A 12,585-nucleotide genomic window follows, 5' to 3' on the forward strand; every position below is an offset into this window, starting at 1 on the left:
TACCTTCACCTATCCGCCAAAAAAAAAAAAAATCCCCCACAATCAGGGTCTTTGAAAGGCAAATGGAGGTGGGGGGGAGGGCGAGACCGGCCTATCACGTTCAGGTATGCGAGCTGGAAAGGCGACGTGGAGCGACGGCGAGGTGTTGACAGTGAGTGGCAGGTGGAGCGACTGTTTCACAGTTCACTTGGAGATTGATGAAGCATTTTGGACGGCCGCCTTTGCAACGTTGCTGGCAGAGGCGTAAGGCGATACCCGGCCCGAGGGATACTGTAATGTTCGTACATGAATCGCCCCAAACCAAACGATAGCCCGCTCGGCCTCCCGCTGACAAATGACACATGCTTCCACTGTCTTTCTGCTTTCCATTCACAACAGCTTGCTTTTGCATGCTCGTGTTGTGACAGGCCTCTAAATTGATTAAGCCCTGCCCCGGGATCTGACACGACAGGGTGTTGCCTCCTATTTGTTGATTACTATCGATTTTCTTTGATACTTCATTTAAAAATCAATGGCGGGGAGCGCAAGAAAAACAGGCACAGTTTACACGTACTTGAACATACTATTGTGCGGCGGGGAAGGCCGCGCTTTTGGCAGTCGCCGTGATGGAGGCAGCCAATTAGGTGGAAAGCTCTTAACAGGTGAAAGAGAGAGGCCCGGCTCGGATCGATGGCGCGCTTTCTTCTACCAATCACAGAAAGTGGTCATAAATTACGGCGCATCTGTTTTGTTTCCACGACAGCCACCGACAACTTTGTTTTTTTTATTATTTGTTCTTTCTTGGTATCCCTCGCTCTGTCCAGGAGTCTCACTTGCGAGCCATCTTCCATCATTACTTGACATACGGCGAGGGCAAGTGTCAAATAACAACGCTGCGACAGCGTGATATATGTCAGAGAAATGCGACCTGTCTCACTAAATGTAAATTTCCAGCTGAGGTGTTTGTCTATTTGCTCTAAGTTATGCTGGGCTCTACACGTAAACCACTCTAACTGTATTGGGGCCACGTGCACATCAACACGTTTGATATGCGGTTTGACCTTTCGGCAACACGCTAACTGCATTTCCGGCGATCCGTCAGCCACAGAGGGAGGAGACGGGAAATATTCGGTGTATGGCGTGATGACATAAATTACAATTTTTAGATTCAATTAGTTATGGATTACTCTATCGATAAATCGATTAACTATATTACAATACATATAAATATATACATATATTGCTGATTATTGTAGTAACCAATTGCTATTTATTTGGTATTGTTTCATGATTAAATAAATAAATAAAAATAGAAAAATAATACAACATTTAAGTACCAGCATACATGAGATACTGATGTCGTACTCACCAACTTTATAAAGTTGATTCAGTTACTTGTTTTGTTATTATTTCCCAAAGTAAAACATGTTTTCAAATGTCTTATTTTGATTGAACACACAAAATCATCAGTCTGCTATTATGAAGTAACCTGAGAATAATTAATATTGAGAGCCTGAAATAAGAGGATTTGGATAATTTTAAGATAAACAACAGCTCTAAATGATCACTCGATTATTACGATAATCTTTGATCAATTTGATAATTGATTGTTGATTTCATTTTGACACCGCTACTTAAGATAGCTCGTTTTCCTGACTGTTTTGTTTTTCCTCTATGACCTTTACCTAAATTTGTTTTTGTTATTGTGCCATACCTATTTTAGGAGTTTGGACATGTGACATTTGCAAACTGAGCCATGATTGGCCATTACCAATACACATATTAACTCTCAAAAGTGCCACACCCTATGAGAACTGTATGCCTCACATGGTTCTTGATTATTTTTTTTTTTATCTGCTTAACAAATTTGAGGTTGAGCATTTTAGTGGAAGAGATTGTGCTCAATGACCTTGAAGGCGCCACTGTACTCTTACTTATCAATCTATCCTCTCATATAACCATTTCCATAGAAACAAGTGGGGTAACCCGTTCACTTAAATTATACAGAATAGAGAATTCACAATAATGTATGCCACACATTCTATATGATTTGAAATAACAATTTTCTAAGAAAGAGCATTTCAAATTATTTGTGTCTTCCCTGTGGCACAAATCTTTTCCTCTTTTATTCACACTTGCCTCTCACCACCCCCTTTAGCCCAAAGTCAAGCATGCAGAAAGGAGCAGGCAGGTCGTCTCCAGCAGACCCGAACGCTCTGTTCTCAGAGTACTCACCTTTCACCCGGCGTGAATGTGACGCGGCATGGCTCGGGCCCCTCGAGCCCCGCGGAGACCAGAACACAACACCCGCCAAACAAATGAGCGGGGCTTGTGTGAGGAGATCCAGTGGGCTGCTGAAAGACACAAGGTGGCATAAAGAAAAGCAGGCAGCACAAACAAGCCAGCGACATTGTAGAAGAGACATGGAGATGACACTGAGGTTACATGCGGAGAAGTTGAGGCGCCTTCTTACGTAAGGAGGCAGGTGCCTTTGTGCGCGACCCAAAGCTGATTGTGTGCTCTGGCTCTTCATCTCCTTTCTGTAACACAAGCAACATATACCGTTATGAAGTGGACTCTCCAAAGTTATTATTTTCAGGAATATGCATGAAAAATCAAACTTCAAATCATGTTGAGATTTCAACTCAGTGAGTGTCAAACATGAACACAACAAATTTCTAACTTTTTTTTTTTATGCCATCACAAAAATGCATCAAAAATGGTAAATTGTGAAAAAGTGACAGACAAAATTAAGGACCAGACAATTAAATATCAATTACTTATGTTCGTTCATTTTATTGTGTATGCTAAAATACAAGCATGAAGGCTAATGATGAAGGAAATCTGTCAGGTTTACTTTTATTTCAAGTTTGTAAAATATTATTGTTAGGCATTTATCATACATTATGAAATAGTTTGGTTTTCATTGTAATTTGATTTTCTAAATTCCCTTATAATTCCTAAAAAAAAGCAGGCTTGCTAACAGATCGTAATTACTTCCCAGGTGCATCATCTATTTAAGAAAATAAACATTTCAAATAGACTTTGCAATGCCCATTAAAATATCTTTCACTTTAAATTGATCTCTGCTTCATATAAAATCGACCACCACAGCTTTGGATGAGGGAACCAAATCACACCTCCTTATCAAACCACCACAATTTTGCAACTTTATAACATGTCCGCCATTCATTTGTAAATGTCCTGTGTGTACATGACTTCCCGCTGGCCTGCCCGCACGCACGCAGTCAGCGGTAGCGACCTTGCCCCTGCCCCCCCCCCTCCACCTCCAGCAAAAGTGACAGATGCTCAGTAATCTGTGTGAAAGGCGATCCGCCACTTAGTGGGATTGTTTCTGTTACACCTTGAAGAAGTGGCGGCCGGCAGGCTTCGCGCGATGCAGCCAACCCCTGTAACTGCTGTCCTGGGACCTCAGGTGGACACAGCGGGCGATGGGACACCACCCGTGGAACGAGGAAGAGGAGAAGGAGGAGAACGTTCACACCTCGGCGTCATAAAACAGCAGCGGGCCCCATCCGCGTGGAGTGTATTGTCTTAAAACAGATGGCTGACATATTGACAAGAACTGGAGAGATGATATGGTTGCCAAGTGCTTTAAAAATGTGAAGAGCCTCCAGCATATGGGAGCCTGATTATGGCGGCTAATGAATAAGTTGTCAGGTCCTGACAAACAGCTGCTTCCTTGGACGGCATGAAATGAACGCTTGTCGGATCAATTGATGAAGACTTTTACAACTTACTCCTGAAATCCGCACAGCAACAGTGGACGGGGATGGAATTTGTTTTGGTTCAATACCGCTTTCAATATTTAACTTGGAAGGCTCAAATTTAAGGGTTACTAGGGTTCATTTATTTTTTTAGAATGATTTCAAATGTGTCTTGCGTGCAATCGATTGTTGATTGACTACGAGTTGCAACTTTTCCAGAAGCACTTTCCTGTCTATTCTTATAGCTTCTCTTTAACTCACCAACATTGTGTTTATTATTCTTAAATGTTTCAAGACCCCGCATTTCAGAGTTAACTGCAACAAATTAAATCTGATCAAATCATAATGGCTGCAACCAGCAGAGGCACTGTGGAATCTGTCTCAAGTAGTTACACGCACTCACTAATCTGAGCCAGCTAAACACAAAGCTTTTATTCTGCGGTATTAATAAAAGCTGATCAATACGGTGGAGGAGCATTTCATTTGATTAATCTGCCTTACATAGTTGTACAAAGCTATATTATTTGCATTAATAAATATTTGAATGTTTAACATGGCTGCCTCACTGGTTAAAACAATTGAAGCAAGTGGAGTGCAATACTTCAGAGCAGCCAGCAGAGGTGCTGTTGAGTATGACATTGCGTTCTGTTTGAATCATCTACGTGAAACACGAGTAGCAGTTTCCTTTCCACCTATGGCGGCAGTAAAACCATCTGTGTCATAACGCCCAAACGTGTCAAAATGATATGTCAAACCACGACCTGGCTATTATTAGACACAATAGAGACCCCGGATGGGTTTCCTCTCGGCGTGAAAGGACAGATTCGCCAGCTTTCTTGTCGAGTGGCCCCTCGGCTCGCTGCTCCTCTTCAAAAGGTGGCGACTATGTGTGGGACGGGAAGACACGTGAAATATTGAGTTTCACAGCGCACCTCCATTCAGCCTTATGATTGCCTTTGTTTCCCGGACAGATTTCCATAAGGGACGGCAAGGTGGGGACCCCCCCTGCTTTATAAATGATCTGCTGCTTTGTCAACACAGGAGTGTGGTTATCTCAAGCAATAGCTGAAAGATTGATGGGGTGAGATCATAATCAGTATAGTGACATATAGACACTGTACTTATGGAGGAATGGATTATGTTACACTAGACAGTTGTGTCATTGACTTATGACTAATTGCCTCATTGTTTAGCCTGCAGTGACTCACAAAGGAACCGATTCCGACTTCAATTTCTTTTTTTTGTGCTAGAACAATCAGTATAAAACATTTTTGGAACACAAAATAGTTGACTTCCAGGTTCTTAATTAAGGTAACAAGAATTAATTTGTTCCAGGCTGAATTTATTGTGAAGACATTCTTAACAGATATAAAAATATAATGAGATTTTAACTACTAACTATCCATCATCGGGAAATGCCTGACAGTCATCTCATAAATCGGAACAAGAAACAGCTTGCTGGCAAGCTTCTCTGGGTCATTGTTATATTTCAATGAAACAACCGTTAAATGTTTCTGCGAATTCTAACTGCAGTACTGAGCACCTTAATTTCTCCTCACAAGTTTAGTTGTTTTTGGTGTTAATATTATGCCTTGGGAAACGACTGAAATTGGCATAATAAAGTGATTCCACTTTATTATGCCAATTTCAGTCATCAATCATGGTCAAAATGTCATCATAAAGTGTTTATTAATGGTCATCTGTAGCACAAGTGGGAAGCTTTTTGAAGGCAACAGTCAGAGAATAGTAAAAAGAAGTTAATCGATGTATTAAATCACTGCCCTTGAGTGCTAAAGATAGACAAAAGCTTTGTAACCTGAAGTGCTAGCAATTAATGTGTATTTTACTGCCATTATTAAACTTTTCCTCTCAATCATCACGGGTTGCCTGTGAATCATCTAAAAGAGGAATGTGTTCTCTGAATTGTTTTCCTTTTTGGACATTGTAATTTTAAAGCAGATTGTGCCCCAACGTCTGGCGGAAAATGATTAGCTTCTTAAAAACCACATGTACAGTATGTGCGAAAGCAGCCGGAAACTTTTCTTCTACTCAGACAGATGTGTGATGAGTGAAGGCCTGAGGGTCACAAGGGAGGAGTGTGGGGCCTCAGATCACAGGGTCCCATTCCTCCTGCAGCCTTTTCAATTAAGCCGCAGCCACACTGGCAACAATTTATGAACATGACCTTCCAACTCTCCAGCTCCTGGAAGACCTCTACCACCCCAAAACTACATCAAACCAACGCCCTCACACCCACACTTTGACCCGGCTATCTCGACAATACAAATCGAGTTTCAAAAAGCATGTGCGTATTATGTCGGGATTCACGCGGCCGCAAACAGATGCGGCGTTCACACGGTGGGGTCAGTGGTTATTCTTCAGCGGAGGATTAAAGGTGAGTCATAAAAAAATCCAATACAGTAAATGCATAGGGTCAGCGGCATATCAATATATAATACAGAAAGGGGACAAATGACACGCCATAAGTCGACGGAGAGCGATTGAATTCTCTGTTTCTCGCTATCTACGGATGCATCAATCTGCGGCTGTTGATAATTGAATTAAGAAGCGGACGTGATTAACAAGTTCTTCAAACAAGCCGCAATTGCCGGCGATCTGATGTGCCGAGACCTTGATGGGCAAAACTATTTGTGACGTCTCCGCAGTTCAGCTAGCTGTCTTCATTTTAATTAAAAATCTTTCACCGGTACAAGAGTTATGGAAGGTGCCGCTCGGGCTTCTGGCAGCTTCCGAGTGAAATAGCACGTAACGAATGATGCGTAAGCAACGGCCACAGTTATCGGGGTTGTGACAGAGGACGTGATTTTCCCAAAAGTGGGTCGTCCTGGGCAACTTTACGAAAACGATGAAACTTGATATCGAATTATGGGGCATGCTGTCATTAACCAGAGCTCATTACATTATCAACTTTACTGCTGAGCTGCTTGACTTTGACAAGCTTGACTTTTATTTCACCTAAAAACATGTCAGATGGATCCTCAACTCAAGTTTGACTGAACAAGGTTGTAAAGACGTTTTATTGTCTTATATTCATTCGAGTTCTGTCAGCTTCTGCATTCAACTGCCTATCAGTTGAAAGAACGGGTTTGGTTGTTTAGTTTCAGCCTAACGTTTATTGATCTTGTCCAACTGGCTCAAAAATAATACAAACTGACATGGAGCATTAATTCATGGCGTGCCCAGCATTTAGCCAGGGAAGGAATAATATTCCTTTTTTTTTTTTTTTTTTTAAAGCAGAAAGTAGGACAAAAATTGTCAATGGCAAAGCACACAATTAGTTCTGGAATGACCTGAAATGTAGATTTTTTATTTACGTTTGACTTTGATGCCTTACAAAGGTCCGTTAAGTATTTCCTGTCTTAATTTAAACACTTCTGACCACAAAGCCTTTTTTTTTTTGGTGCCAATTTTTCAGTCATTAGCTCACCAAACTATTCATACCCGGTAAGTTTATGGTTTTTCTTCTTGTCTTCTAATTTGGGGTGGCCGAGGGCACTTTGATAATGTTTCGAATTTATTGTAAAATTCACATCATATTTTTATGATCACACATAACACAACGCAGGCATAATGATGACCATGTTATTAATCTCTAAATTAATTAACAACTGATCTCATTTCTTATGTCATGTCTGTGCTTGATATAGTTAAAAAAAAAAAAAAATCTGTGTGACAATAAATGTCTGTGATCCAACACATGTTTCGAGGAGGGGGTCTATATTTGCAAATCATTTGAAGATTTTGAGACACAATTAACCTGGTTGTAAGTCTGCTAACATTACACCTCATCTATGACATCACAGAGCGCAACAAAGAAATCTCAAATGCATACGTTACACATGAGCATATAAAGAAAAGCGACTGTCACTTTTTATAGTGGCTTTTAGCTATCCAAAACAACACTTCCGCCGCTCTCAACCAAACAGTTGCACTTTGTCATCTTTATTCAAGTTCACTTCACTCCGACCTCCTCTCCAGTGCCAGATTCGCTCTAACAGACCAGCGTACTGTCTATGACATCATAAATCATGTAGCTATTCTTATCTTTACTTTGGATACGATTCTTTATCCTCCAACCTCATTGATAAATCAAATATAATTGTACTTTTTGTTATTTATTATTTAAATATTGTATTGTAACTTCTGGAGAATCTTTCCCTTCAGAGTAGGAGATGATCCCTCCAGGTCCAACATGTAAATGGATAACACGTGTGCAAAGCCACCACTGGCTAATTCTACCTGTTACATAACAGTAGGGTGGAAGTGCAGAACAGCTTGAAAATTTAGAAATTGTCAGAAAATTTCTATCGTATAATCTCCGACTTCATAAGTGGAGACACTCTTAAGTCCCATACATGCGATTTAAAAGTCATTTTTGTCCCTTTAAAAATAAAGAATTTGCAAAATAACTACTGCTGTAGTAGATGAATTTAATATTCATTATTTCCTATTTGGAAAAAAGGCATTTTCAAATTAGACTAAATTGCCAATCAATTTTGTTCCACTGCCTTCATGTCTGGTTCTCAAAAGCAACCAGCGCACCTTAGATCAAAACCGGGCTGGGCTCATAACAGGGTCCAGCGTGGTCATGACCTAGCAGGCTAAGCGAGGGGGGGGGGAAGTAATGAATTAGAGTGGAGCTTGGAAGACATAAGAGATTAGGCAGCGGAGAGGGCTCCGCGTTGAGAAGCGCCTGAGAGGCCAAGGGTCGGGCATATACCAGCGACGATTGTCAGGCAAGCTCAGCATGTTTATTCAGCCAGCAGCGAGATCTGCTTACTGCATGGAGGGATAGGGAAAAAATGAACAGGGGTTTACTGCAAAGCCAATAGCCAGTCCACTTACAAATGTTGCTTGTCCTCCAAAGATACAATAAATCATTTCCAGGCCTGCACACACATTGGTCACAATATTAGGTACACTGATGCACCAAGTAGAGCACTAATTTTGCCCAGACAGGATTAATCAAGAATCCATTCCACACAAACTGGATTCTTACACTATGAAGTTGAAATTGGTTTTAACTCAAAAACTCAAAGTCCTATCTGCACATGGCCCATCTCTCCTACTTGACTTTAGATAAGTCAGTTCCTATAAATGGGCAATCTTTCAAGATGTTGTGCTTCCAGGAATCTTCACCGCAGACTCTGATCAGAGAGACAAACAACGTCCTGACTCACACTCTGTCAATAACAAAAGACCTTCACCAGACAGTCCACTTTGCTGCACTGACACAAGCACAGTCTTAGTCATGCTGTGAAACATTAGCCTGCGTAACCGCATGACAAAGTCGTAAATAACACTTGTGGCATTTGAGTAAACTTCCCAGATCAGGCACACGTGTTGTGATGTCATTCCTTCTGATGATGACCACAACTGACGTCATGCGTTTCGGTCAATAACATCGTTGTCCATAAGTAAGTATAGTACCGTACTTTCCGCACTATAAGGCGCACCTAAAAACCTCCAATTTTCTCAAAAGCCGACAGTGCGCCTTATAATCCAGTGCACCTTATATATGGACCAATATGGATTCGTGGATGAGGATTAACTTATTAAAGTAAACTTTACGTGTTTATTTTGTGTGGTGTGTGATATTAACGTTTGAGCAACGTTGAGTTATTGATATATTGTTATTGTTTTCACTATTTCGAGTGTTACTATATTGTGATTGCATTAACGTTTGAGCAACATTGAGTTATTTATTCTATGCGCCTTATAATCCAGTGCGCCTTATATATGGACAATGTTTTAAAATGGGCCATTCATTGAAGGTGCGCCTTATAATCCGGTGCACCTTAAAGTGCGGAAAATACGGTCTGTGCCCTGTAATTTCCTGTCGACCAGTCCGAGGGGTTCTTTCAATTTCTGCCCAGTCGGAACACCAACAAATATGGCTGCCTTACTCAAAACAAAGGCTGAGTAACTCAAGCTATGCTTATGGTTTTTCTGCCACCCTTTTGTTCTCCCGTAGCAATTTTTCAAAAAAATTTGAGTTGCAAAGGTGGACGTCCACATCACAAGCAGCGTGACCCCTCTCCGAAGTGGCGGCTAATGTCAATTAAACAGAGTGGCTCAGCGCCTGTGACCCTGAGATGATCTCTGGTGTCGGCTGCAGGCCAAGGTCATGCCACAGTGTTAACAAGATTTGATCCACGGAGGTTTTTCTATCGTGCTCTCCTCAGCTTATCCTGTCCAACAATATTTCACTGTCGGGTGTTTTTATTCTAACTAAACATTCTCTCCTCTTCCCCCTTTGTGCTTCTCTTTGTCTCTCCATCTCCCTCGTCTGTGTCCGAGATGGCTTTAATCAACAAAATGCCCAGTGACATTCATTCCATCAACCATTCCATTTTACTGGCTGGCATGTTTTGATTTGTAGCCCCTTGTCTCTCCTCCATACTTGTAAACGTCAATTCATTTATCATCCTGCCCGCTTCATGTTGTCTTGAATGTATTCAAATACTCATTTAAATATGCGTATGCCAAAATCCAATATATTTAACTATATATCATGCGCTCGCCGCTACAGATGATTATGTAACCAGCCATGTTTACATGGGATCCATTTGACTAATTAAATTACTACCAACCTCTTTTAGATGGAAATCACAGTCAAAGAACATTATTAATAATTGATTATTCCATTAAAAATAATAATCCTATACATGTTACACGAAAATCTCTCAGCACATTTCAGCAAATTGGCAATTATTATTTTTTTAACAAAGTAATTCTTGCTAATCATTATCTATTGGGTACTTTGCTATGTTAAAAGTACTATTATTCTGTCACGCAGAAATAAATCTAATTAGATGTTACAATCAGGCATCATCTGGAATCATTTTAGATAAGAAAGCACACTTTTATGTTATCTATTTATCATCCGTCCGTTTTTTTTTTTACTTATCTTCATCCTCCATTTTCAGCTGAATTGATTTGAGTCAACACTTTTTCATATATACATTCTTTTAACCGACCAGTATCTTAATTCTTAAAATGTGTATACATAGCTTTTGAATAAACTATGAAACAAATATCCACTTGCCAGCATATTTGAGAACAGGCAAAATCTTTAAATTATACCATCAAGTTCAAGTCAGGTTTTAAAAATGTTGACTTTTTTGGGGGTGTGAGACAAACATATTTCTAAATCAATTTTGAGTTCAAAATAGAACAAAGCCACAAGAATTCCCAGCGAGAATAATTTTGACCTTATCAAATCAAGGACACTACCTGCAGTCTGTGATCCGCCATCACAGCAAGCCATTGATTTTCACTAGATATACCTCCATCTTTTGCTAAGTGATGCTTAGGTCATCACTCAAGCTCGGTATAATGATTACTCAGCTCAATACAAACATTTTGAATATGGAGGGCAATAAAGTTGCAACCTGACAAACATGGCAGCATATTTTGTATACACGTGGGATCATTCACACACTTTGCATAAATACCAGCAGAGGGAGCATGAAATATTGACACAGACTGAACAAATATTGTGTCCATACTGTACATGATGCTACATAAGTGGGCATAAGTAAGTATAGTGGTGGTCTTAACAAGTGCATCACCATCAGAGGCTGTGCAGGTCTCACTCACATGATGTGATTATCTGCTCCGCTGGCCTCGCTCTCCTGACTGGAACGCATTAGCAACCTGGATATTTCTGCCTGGCAGAGCTGCTACCTCGAGCCTCTCTTAATGTCAATGTGTGTGTCAGTTCTTGTGAAAAGGACTGAATTTGTTCACTTCCGCCATCTGTTGGGAGACGAAAGGGAGATGTAGTCGAGGGTAATGTGAAGGTAAATATCAGGGTATTAGTACAAAGGTCAGAGAGATTGTACCTAATGTATTGTCCTTTAGATTTGGAGCTAACCTAAAGTGGCCGATCATTTTCCTGATAAGGAAATACAGGATTTTTTGAATAATTGGTTAATGTAATCTTCCGATAATATTCTTCTCTTAACATCATTTGAGGGTTGTCCTTTATGTCCCTATCTCCTCACCCCTTGTTAATGTCTCTTACAGAAGTTTTACATCGACTTGAAGGTACGCTAAGGTCAGCGTGGCGACTTGGTTTTGGAATAAGTGTTTAGCCTGTGATGATTTCTGAATGGTGTTGACATCACTGAAGATGCCAATTCTAGGATTACTACTGCACACGGGACGATTCGAGAACTTAGTGGGGGCCCTGAGAAAAAGAAGGCCGACTTGTACTTGCTCTTCAATGGCGGTGAGTTGGGCATCCACCTGAGCAAGCTTGCTGTTGAATGAGTTCTGTGTAAGTCTCTCCCGCCAATTATCCGCCACTCAAGCTTCTGGATGGCCTCCGCTTCACCGCTGTTCCGGCGCTTCCCATGCCAGCATCCTCAACCCCCCCCCCCGGGTTGCTTTCACTCTTGAATTTATGGAGCCACCCCTCAAGCATTTGCCAAGTAGACTGTTGCCTGAGGTGAAAAGTCCACACAATCGTGTTTTTATCTCTTTGGGTTTCTTTACACACTTAGGTATTGGGTTATTTAATTGAATTTAGACCAAGGGTGTCCAAACTAACAAAATTAAAGATGCTTTAAGTATGTCTTCTTATAAGGCAGTACATACTACACTAGGCAGTCCTCTAGAACCTAGCATATGTTTGATAGCAGATGGTATGAATTATTTCTCAGAGTTTTATCCAAGCTTTTTTGACATCTCTTTTTTTGGAAGTGAAATATTTATGACAGTGCAGGCTCGACACACACCACACTGTGCTTGTGTGTGTGAGAGAGAGGATATGAAGCTAGACCACAAACTCAAGGGAGCAGGTCTCGCTTCTAGATGGGCTCTGACTGCTCCCTCACGGGGCTATCAGCAC

The 12,585-nt window shown here is 40.8% G+C and overlaps 1 long non-coding RNA gene across 4 annotated transcripts in view; it reads right to left on the minus strand.

Annotated features, from left to right (window-relative positions):
• LOC148400822 (uncharacterized) overlaps window positions 1-12,585 on the minus strand; it is a 73,593-nt gene that overhangs the window by 42,321 nt on the left and 18,687 nt on the right. For 3 of the 4 annotated variants that reach the window (XR_015857565.1, XR_015857566.1, XR_015857568.1), the window contains exons 2-3: window positions 2,453-2,519; window positions 2,215-2,333 (exon numbers count right to left, since the gene is read on the minus strand). This is a non-coding gene — a long non-coding RNA (uncharacterized LOC148400822). The remainder of the gene's footprint in view (window positions 1-2,214; window positions 2,334-2,452; window positions 2,520-12,585) is intronic. The other variant, XR_015857567.1, reaches the window with a different exon arrangement.

This window comes from Syngnathus floridae, chromosome 3 (assembly GCF_059516105.1).
Source record: "Syngnathus floridae isolate MCC-2025c chromosome 3, RoL_Sflo_1.0, whole genome shotgun sequence".
In the NCBI taxonomy this organism is placed as follows: domain Eukaryota; kingdom Metazoa; phylum Chordata; class Actinopteri; order Syngnathiformes; family Syngnathidae; genus Syngnathus; species Syngnathus floridae.